Source organism: Triticum aestivum, chromosome 3B (assembly GCF_018294505.1).
Source record: "Triticum aestivum cultivar Chinese Spring chromosome 3B, IWGSC CS RefSeq v2.1, whole genome shotgun sequence".
Lineage (NCBI taxonomy): Eukaryota > Viridiplantae > Streptophyta > Magnoliopsida > Poales > Poaceae > Triticum > Triticum aestivum.
In genome coordinates, this window is record NC_057801.1 from 550,460,459 (window position 1) to 550,470,945 (window position 10,487).

General features: G+C 40.5%; 1 long non-coding RNA gene across 1 annotated transcript; it reads right to left on the minus strand.

Annotated features, from left to right (window-relative positions):
- Positions 1-5,684: 5,684 nt before the first annotated feature.
- Positions 5,685-9,003, minus strand: LOC123070840 (uncharacterized). Its single transcript, XR_006433966.1, has 2 exons — positions 8,149-9,003; positions 5,685-8,036 (listed from the first exon to the last, which is right to left on the minus strand). It is a non-coding gene; the product is annotated as an uncharacterized lncRNA (long non-coding RNA).
- Positions 9,004-10,487: the final 1,484 nt, after the last annotated feature.

A 10,487-nucleotide genomic window follows, 5' to 3' on the forward strand; every position in this document is an offset into this window, starting at 1 on the left:
AAAAGATATTCCTTTTGTCTTCGATGATGATTGTGTAGAAGCATTTGAAATACTTAAGAAAGCTTTGATTTCTGCACCTATTGTTCAACCACCTGATTGGAATTTACCCTTTGAAATTATGTGTGATGCTACTGATTATGCCGTAGTTGCTGTTCTAGGACAAATAGTTGATAAGAAACTAAATGGTATTCAATATGCTAGTAAAACTCTAGACAGTGCTCAGAGAAATTATGCTACTACTAAAAAAGAATTTTTAGCAGTTGTATTTGCTTGTGATAAGTTTAGACCTTATATTGTTGACTCTAAAGTAACTATTCACACTGATCATGCTGCTATTAAATATCTTATGGAAAAGAAAGATGTTAAACCTAGACTTATTAGAAGGGTTCTCCTACTACAAGAATTTAAATTTGCATATTATTGATAGAAAGGGAGCTGAGAACCCCGTTGTAGACAACTTGTCTAGGTTAGAGAATGTTCTTGATGACCCACTACCTATTTATGATAGCTTTCCTCATGAACAATTAGCTGTCATAAATGCTTCTCGTATCGCTCCTTGGTATGCTGATTATGCTAATTACATTGTTGCCAAATTTATACCACCTAGTTTCACATACCAGCAAAAGAAAAAGTTTTTCTATGATTTAAGACATTATTTATGGGATGACCCACACCTTTACAAAGAAGGAGTAGATGGTGTTATTAGGCGTTGTGTACCTGAGCATGAACAGGAACAGATCCTACACAAGTGTCACTCCGAGGCTTATGGGGGACACCACGCTGGAGATAGAACTGCGCATAAGGTATTGCAATTCAGTTTTATTGGCCTACTCTCTTCAAGGATGCCTGTAAGTTTGTCTTTTCTTGCGATGAATGTCAAAGAATTGGTAATATTAGTAGACGTCAAGAAATGCCTATGAATTATTCTCTTGTTATTGAACCATTTGATGTTTGGGGCTTTGATTATTTGGGACCGTTTCCTTCCTCTAATGGGTATACACATATTTTAGTTTCTGTTGATTATGTTACTAAGTGGGTACAAGCTATTCCAACTAGTAGTGCTGATCATAACACCTCTATTAAGATGCTTAAATAAGTTATTTTTCCGAGGTTTGGAGTCCCTAGATACCTAATGACTGATGGTGGTTCACATTTTATTCATGGTGCTTTTTATAAAATTCTTGCTAAGTATGATGTTAATCATAGAATTGCATCTCCATATCACCCACAGTCTAGTGGTCAAATAGAACTGAGTAACAGAGAGCTTAAATTGATTTTGCAAAAGACTGTTAATAGATCTAGAAAGAATTGGTCCAAGAAACTTGATGATGCATTATGGGCCTATAGAACTGCATATAAAAATCCTATGGGTATGTCTCCATATAAAATGGTTTATAGAAAAGCATGTCACTTACCTCTTCAACTAGAACATAAAGAATATTGGGCAATTAAAGAGCTCAATTATGATTTGAAACTTTCCGGTGAGAAGAGGTTATTTGACATTAGCTCACTTGATGAATGGAGAACTCAAGCCTATGAGAATTCCAAACTGTTTAAAGAAAAAGTTAAAAGATGGCATGACAAAAGGATACAAAAGCATGAGTTTAATGTAGGTGATTATGTGTTGCTTTTCAACTCTCGTTTAAGATTTTTTTGTAGGAAAACTCCTCTCTAAATGGGAAGGTCCTTACGTTATCGAGGAGGTCTATCGTTCTGGTGCCATAAACATCAACAACTCTGAAGGCACAAATCCGAAGGTAGTGAACGGACAAAGAATCAAACATTATATCTTAGGTAATCCAATAAATGTTGAAACTAATGTTATTGAAACCGTAACCCCGGAGGAATACATAAGGGACACTTTCCAGAATGTTTTAGACTCCAAAAAGGAATAGGTATGTGGTACGGTAAGTAAACCGACTCCAAAACAGTTCTGAATAGCAGTTTTTCTCCATATTGTAATATTAAGAAAATAGGGAAATAAGAAGTAGTTCGGGAAGGACACGAGGCGTCCACGAGGGTGGAGGGCGCGCCCTACCCCCTGGGCGCGCCCCCTGCCTCGTGGGCACCTCGTGTGCTCTTCGGACTCCGTTTTCTTGCACGATACTTCTTTTAGTCAGTAAAAATTCATTATATAATCTCCCGAAGGTTTTAGCCACCGTACCACAACGAAATCCTGTGTTTTTGTTTTGAGTTGTTTCTGCCGCAGATTAGAGCAATATGTCATCCCAAGATTCAGAGGGAGAAAGCTTTGTGGCTGACTACCTTGTAGACCCTAAGGTCTACGGGGACTTGGAGCATTATGGTTGGACCACTGAGGAAGAAGAAGACTACGAGCCTAAGGGAAAGGAGGAGACGAGTTCAGATGAAGATGAAGCCCCATTACCTCAACCTAGGGACATGCATGTGGAGTTTAAAAAGTCAAGCCTCACTGATAGAGCAAAGAAACCTAAGATCGAGTTTATCCCTTTTCATCTCTTGCAGGAGAACAAACAGGAACTATGAAAAAGGATATTAAGCCTTGAGCAGGAGATCGATGATCTAAGGGGGCAAAATTCCATCCTCAAGCGCAAATTAAGGAAGAAGCCTACATCATCATCACCTCTGAAGAAGGAGGCATAAATACATGGGTATGGGCACTCCCCTTGGCAACTGCCAAGCTTGGGGGAGGTGCCCCGGTATCATATCACCATCACACTCCTATCTTTACCCTTTTTCTTAGTTTGATCCTTTTGGTAATATCTTGATCCAGTAGAATAAAGTTTTAGAATGATCTAGTTTTGAGTTTTGCTTTATGATTCCTCTATGTAATCGAGTCCGTGAGCTATATATAATAAAGATTAGTCTTGAGTCAAAGGCTTTGCTATCTTGCTATGATCTTGAGGGAATAAAAGAAAAAGAAAGAATAAAAAGAAATAAAGAGATCATATGGATCTTATGGAGAGCAATGACTTCACATATTAAGAGTATGATGAATAAAAGTTGTTGAGGGTTGACAAACATAGTTTTGGTCATCGTTGCAATTAATAGGAAGTAATAAAGAAAGAGAGGTTTTCACATATAAATATACTATCTTGGACATCTTTTATGATTGTGAGCACTCATTAAAATATGACATGCTAAAGAGTTGATGTTGGACAAGGAAGACAACGTAATGGGTTATGCTTTCTTGTATCCGAAATAAAGTATATTGTCATGGATCATCCAACATATTGAGCTTGCCTTTCTCCCTCATGCTAGCCAAATTCTTTGCACTAAGTAGAGATACTACTTGTGCTTCCAAATATCCTTAAACCCGGTTTTTCCATGAGAGTCCACTATACCTACCTATGGATTGAGTAATATCCTTCAAGTAAGTTGTCACTGTTGTAGGCAATAAAAATTGCTCCCTAAATATGTATGACTTATTAGTGTAGAGAAAAGAAGCTTTATACGATCTTGTGATATGGAAGTAATAATAGCGACGGACTGCATAATAAAGGTCCCTATCACAAGTGGCAATATAAAGTGACGTTCTTTTGCATTAAGATTTCTTGCATCCAACCATAAAGCATATGACAACCTCTGCTTCCCTCTACGAAGGGCCTATATTTTATTCTTGTCTTATATATTATGCAAGAGTCATGGTGATCTTCACCTTTCCTTTTTATATTTTATCCTTTGGCAAGCACCTTGTGTTGGAAAGATCCTGATATATATATCCAATTGGATGTAAGTTAGCATGAACTATTATTGTTGACATTACCCTTGAGGTAAAAGATTTTCAATTGATTCAATGGTAGCAACTTTATTCTCAACTAGTGGACCCGTTGCGCCAAATGGCGCAGAGACCCGCTAAATCCATGTTCGCGATGAAAATAGTTTCCTTTAGTAAGTACATATTCGATTTTGATAATAGAAAGCCTATGTGTGCCAAATGGCGCACAGTCTCATTTAAAACCATGTGCGTTTTGAAAATATTTGCATTTTCCAGTAACTTTGTTTGGAGAAGCGCAGAGACCATGTCAAACCCAAAGTGTTTTAAAAATATTTGTCTTCGTTATTAGAAGTACTCCCTCCATTCCCTTATACAAGGCCACAAATTCAGATTACAGGTACCAAGGTAAAACTTAATGACTGCTTTGCAAGCTAACTTTTCTTCTCGTTAACCGAGATCATTAATATGCCCACATGCATGCAAGGAAGCAATGAGAAGGAAATAACACATTGTCATTATGACTACATACATGCATGTATTAAAATAAGTTGCTACTATGAGGAAACATCATTAATTTTTACCTCGATTAGTGTTAGTGGCCTTGTATAGATGCAAAACATATTTTTCATAGTGGCCTTGTATAAGGGAATAGAGGGAGTAGGTGTTAGCGAACCACTTGAGATACTAATTCAAACAATTCAAGATTAAAAATGAAGGATAACATATCTTTGAAATTATGTACATGAGCATGCATATTTTGTTATCTTATTCGGGTAGCATAGAGCCAAATGGTGGAAGGTGCAAATTCAACCCCGGGTGTTTTGAAACACTTCTCTGTATATCAAGTTTTAGAAATCATTTAGGTACATGGTAAGAATTATCTAAAAAATTCAAGTTTCCTACCTTACGATGGAACTATACTCTTTGTGATGATAACAAAGTTTGGAGGCGTCATATCTTATGCATCCAACAACCCTCGTGCATCCATGTAGCCAGTTATCATCGTTTGTCCGATCGCAATCCTCAGCCTCTCGTGAGTTGGCCCTTATTTTACAGAAAAAAAGCCCACTTGAAACCCTTGTTAGACGTGTGAATTTTCTAAAAAAAGACCAGCTGAAGCAATGGACCTATACGCGATCGAAAATATCAGAACCCCAAATCTGTCCCAAATCCTTCTGCCCACGCTGGTCCTCCCAATGGCGACGAGCTCAACACCCGTATGAGATGCGCCACTTCGTCATCGTCGCAATCATGATTCCTCCAACAGCCTCCGCCTATTTGGCTCCCGCTGGCCACAACCTACACCCGTCCACCTCATTGCCGATACCCGCCGCCAAGGCCACCGCCGGTCGCAACCTGCACCGGTCGACCTCATCGCTGGCCAGCGTCGCTGAGGCCATCGATGGGGGTAACATATGCACCTTCGACGTACACTCTGACCCTCCACCTGATGGCGTCGTCATGTTGTAGACTCACGTGGACAACGAGTACAACCTAGGACCCTTTCCAGAGCAACGTCGTCCATGTCTCTAAATTTTCGTTGGTCTTTGTAGAGCAACATCGACCATGTCTCTGAATTTTCCTTGTTCTTTTTTGATGTAGATATGTGATAATTGCAGATTGACTTCCTAACTGTGGATTAATACAGTTGAGTGTGTACACATAGTTTCAGAGTTTATAATTGGATCCAATTCATTTTTACTTTGTTCCTATTGGCAATTGAGGTGTTCCTCGTATATTACATGATGTAATATAACTCTAATGTTGCTAGTATGATTTATCTTCAAGGCTTCTTCACCTGATACATGCTAACAGTAGCTAGCAGCCCAAAGAATTCATGAATTAAAAGCTACCTGCTCCTTTGAAACCTGGTGCCTGTGCATCCAAATTCTCATTCATAAACAAGAAGAAATTCCCAACCTTCATAAACAACTGGAATTCACAGCATCTACATACCACTCGGAAGTAATTACAGACACATCAAATGTGATAGAAATAGGACAAATAATTGGAGAATAAACACAACTTCTCATCCATTACATAGAATTCAACATTCAGTAAAACTAATAAAATTGTATTAATGAGCTCTGCTTGCTTTGCTTCATATGTACAATGTGTTCTTTGTCCTCTCACTAACTCAACGATTTGATTTGATTAAATGACGCTTATCTGGTGACACAAGGCAATGACTGGTGCTCGACCCATGATACTATCTCGTAGGTATCATTACCAAACATGTACAGTAGCTTTTATTGTGAATGACCTCATTTTCTAACTTCTTTTGTTGTCCAATACGAACTCCAAAACCAGAGTGGTGTGAATAAGACTTGTAGAACTCCTCCGCAGCCTTCAGTCCTTCAAATGTCATCCCCATTTGAGGCTTCAAGTTATCTTCACATTCAGGTATAAAAGATGAGTGTTGCATAAAGAGTGAATCAGTAAGCACCTTCATCTACAAGTAACTGAATTGAATATGATTATGGTCAGTGAAAAGCAATTGACTTAAAAACAGAGGAACACTTGCTTTCTTTATGAGTGTATTAAACCCAACCCCATTCATCCGCATTTCCCGGCTATATGTATTTGGCAGTGTTGCACGAACATGTATGTAATATAGAAAAATGCTCCTAAAAGGCTGAAGCAAAGTGATCTGGTACATAATTAATCTATAGTGATGCTTCTAGCACTTGGTAGTTGGTACACTCCATTGAACATGCAGTAGGTCATACAAAATAAGAGAGAGGCGTTGTGACAAAAGACATGTCATACATTAATTTTGGTTCTTTTAGATTTGTTACCTGAAGCTCCATGTGCCACACTTAAGTTCAGTTCATGTTCTACAATGGTAGCGTTTTCGACAGCAATAGCAGGGAAAGTCCGGGCTTCCTGACGGATAGATGGGGAGGCTAATACAACTATACAAGGTCCCCGTGGTTTATGGAGGAAGGAGGGCGAGCAATTTCCATCCATCACTGTCGATGCAGATTCACCGTCCCTAATACAGAAGCCTCCATGGTGTTTGGTTGCACCGTTGCAACTTAACAGGCAAGGAGGATTCATCCAGCATGCTGATCCCGGAATTGAGAGATGCACTTCATCATGGCCGTTGCAACAATCGTCTAGGCAGATGCAGTCCGTCGTGGTGATTCTTCCTACAGATACATGTCTTCTCGGCTGTGGCGGTCATTGGAATATGGGTTGCAGTTGCAAACATACCATTGGTAGAGAACAATAGCTATATAGCGATAATGGGCATATAAGTATATATCATCACCATCAGTCTATATAGTTCAAGAAACATAAGTTTGCTGCAACATGTAAATTATCTATTGAATAGTAATCGTTGTATCTAGATATAATGCTAACCAATTCTGCATAGAAAACACTTTCCAGATGGAAAATTATAGTCTACTCCTATTGTTCCTTGTAGACCATGGCTGGTTAAAATCAAATTGCTGCAATAAATGAAAACTTTTATATCAATTAAAACTACTTCATTAGATGTACACACGCACATGATCAAGGATAAAACGAATACTACTGCACACAAATGGTTGATCAGACCAAACACCAGATGTTCAATCATGCAAGCAGCAAGCACGAGCAAAAAAGGAAAACATCTCTGGGCCATATCATGAATATTAACACAATATAAACTAATGACCATGACAACACATATGAAAAAAAAGAATGCAGCAGCTGGATAGAAAAGGGATATGGCACAGAATCATATACGCTTGTGCATCTAATTAAACCTCTAAATAAAGATGAAGGATGTATGTTATTTCCATCTGATAATCTCCGGTAGTCAACCACACTCGTAATATCTTGAAAAGGAGTTTGTGCCAATAATTGGAAGGATCTCATGAAATGTTTAATATAGTTATCCTTGCCTTCCTGTAGATTACCGCGGTGAAGTACTGAATATTCACAAATTCTGCAATATAGAGTTAATATGCAGTATATTGAGAGTACGACAAACAAAAAAAGTATTCACAAGAAATGGCAAGAGTATCCAATATTGCAAATAAACAGTAGACCAGGCAACAAAGTCAAAAGCTTGTAGACACAAACAAAAATAATTGATACCCAGACCTTCTATCAGAAATGGCTTGCACATTTATTTTTCTTAGATTGCATGGAGCAGATCATTAGATTACTCAGTACTGCTCACAAAAAGCATACGTAACCTTCTCTTCAACTTGTAAGCCGGTTGAATTTGATGTTCCAATGCATGGTCCTTGTTGTGCACACGCCAATGGAAGGCAGACTCTGTGCATGATGACACACTACCCTCTCTATTTCCTTCCTGCTGTTTTGCTTCATTCCCTCACAAAACCTGAAACCAGCAAGCACCAAGATGGTGATTAGAAATCTGAACTTCACACAGAGATTAAGGAGTAACACACACAAATCAAGCCTCTGTAAGAAGTTCGGTAAGGGTTCGTCACCTCCAACGGTCGACCTCCTCTCCGAGGAAAAGGCAAGCCCTCCTCCCCGTCATTGTCTTCATTCTCAAAGTTGCATAAACTGGGACTTATAATTAAGGAATTGCACACATGTATGAAGCATCAACAAATTGATATTTTTGGATTAAGGCATGGACGGGGAGGAACAGGAAGAGAAGCAACACAAGAGATTGAAGGAAGGAGATCACGTAGGGAGGGGCCACCACAAGGGGAAAGGAAGCCGGCGGGCGCATACGGTTCGAGCAGCTCACAGTGGTGGACTTCTATGCCGTTTTTGCCACCACCAACCGCCAGGTCGCGCTCGACCTCGCCAGCACCGGCCGGTGACCCTCGCCCGGCCGACGCCGCACCTCCCTCTTCTCTTCCTCTCGCTTTATTCCTCCTCTCCTTCCATCTCTCTCTCCCTATCATCTTCTCCCTCTCCTGCAGATCAGATCAAGCACCGCCACCATTGCCCCTTGCCTGCAGTTGCCGCCGCCGCCGGGGCAGTTCGCCTCCGTGCCCGCAAGCCTCGGATCCATGGGAACCGGTATTAGGAGGGCTAGACACGGATCCATGGGGTCGCCCTTTGCCTGCAGTCTCCTGTCGCCACCGTAGAAGCTCGCCTCCGTGCTCCCACGCCTTGGATCCGGTGATATGGATGAGATGCGGAAGGATGGAGGAGGAGGGAGAGAGCGTGGAGGCGGCTGGGAGGAGTGAGGGTGGCGGCTGGCGTTTGCTAGGGTTCGTGCGGGAGGAGGAAGGGTGTGGCGACTGGAGATTGGACGGGAAAGGGGCAGGGCGTGGGATTGGGCCAGGATTGGATGCAGCGTGCGAGTTGTGGATTGGCCAAAACCTGGTGCACCTGGGACGGTTGACCCAGCCAATACATAGCTGAGACGAGCCCACAGGTCATTGGATGAGAGAAGAACTGCATGGTGAAAACGAAATTTACCGAAAGGTGAAGATCGAACGGCACAAGAGAGAAAAAGATCAGATCCAATGGCCCAGAGTGGAGGAAATAGGGGGAGCTCCGTGGTGGAGGGTCGGCTAGCATCCTTATAGGTTTAAATAATTTCAAGTCTTTGCATAACATGCTTCAAAGTTAACATAGTTCCATTAATCAAAAAAGGTGGTGAGCCAAATAAATCTATTAAAGCATTGTAAGAATCAAAAGTATGGCTACCCAAAAAATTCCCTCCGGTAATGGTATCAAGGATATATCTAAATCAAGGATTAGCACCTACATAAAAATTACGAAGAAGAACTGAAGTAGATTGTTTCCTGGTAGATCTATTAAGAGCATTGCAAATTCTATACCAAGCGTCTTTTAGATTTTCTCCCTCCCTTTGCTTAAAATTTAAAACTTCATTCTCGGGAGATAACGGAGAAGATAAGAGACTAGTCATAGTGACAAGGTGAATGAACTAACACATGAGAAAACAAAAAGGCAAACGAGCAAAAAGAGGAGGAGATTGGGAAAGAGGGGGCAAATAAAACGGCAAGGGTGAAGTGGGGGAGAGGAAAACGAGAGGCAAATGGCAAATAATGTAAATGCGAGGGAGATGAGTTTGTGATGGGTACTTGGTATGTCTTGACTTGAGCGAAGACCTCCCAGGCAACGGCGCCAGAAATCCTTCTTGCTACGTCTTGAGCTAGCGTTGGTTTTCACTGAAGAGGAGAGGGTGATGTAGCAAGTGTAGCGTAAGTATTTCCCTCAGTTGTTGAGAACCAAGGTATCAATCCAGTAGGAGGCTCCTCAAAAGTCCCACGCACCTACACAAACAAACTGAGAACTCGCAACCAACGCAATAAAGGGGTTGTCAATCCCTTCACGGCCACTTGCAAAAGTGAGATCTGATAAAGATAGTATGATAAGATAAATATATTTTTGGTATTTTATAATATAGATGCAAGAAAGTAAAGATGCAAATAAAAGTAGATTGAAAGCAAATATGATAATAGATAGACCCGGGGGCCATAGGTTTCACTAGAGGCTTCTCTCGAGAGCATAAGTATTACGGTGGGTGAACAAATTACTGTCAAGCAATTGATAGAAAAGCGAATAATTATGACGTTATCTAGGCATGATCATGTATATAGGCATCACATCCAAAACAAGTAGACCGATTCCTGCCTGCATCTACTACTATTACTCCACACATCGACCGCTATCCAGCATGCATCTAGAGTATTAAGTTCATAAGAACGGAGTAATGCATTAAGCAATATGATATGATGTAGAGGGATAAACTCATGCAATATGATATAAACCCCATCTTGTTATCCTCGATGGCAACAATACAATACATGTCTTGCAACCCTTTCTGTCACTGGGTAAG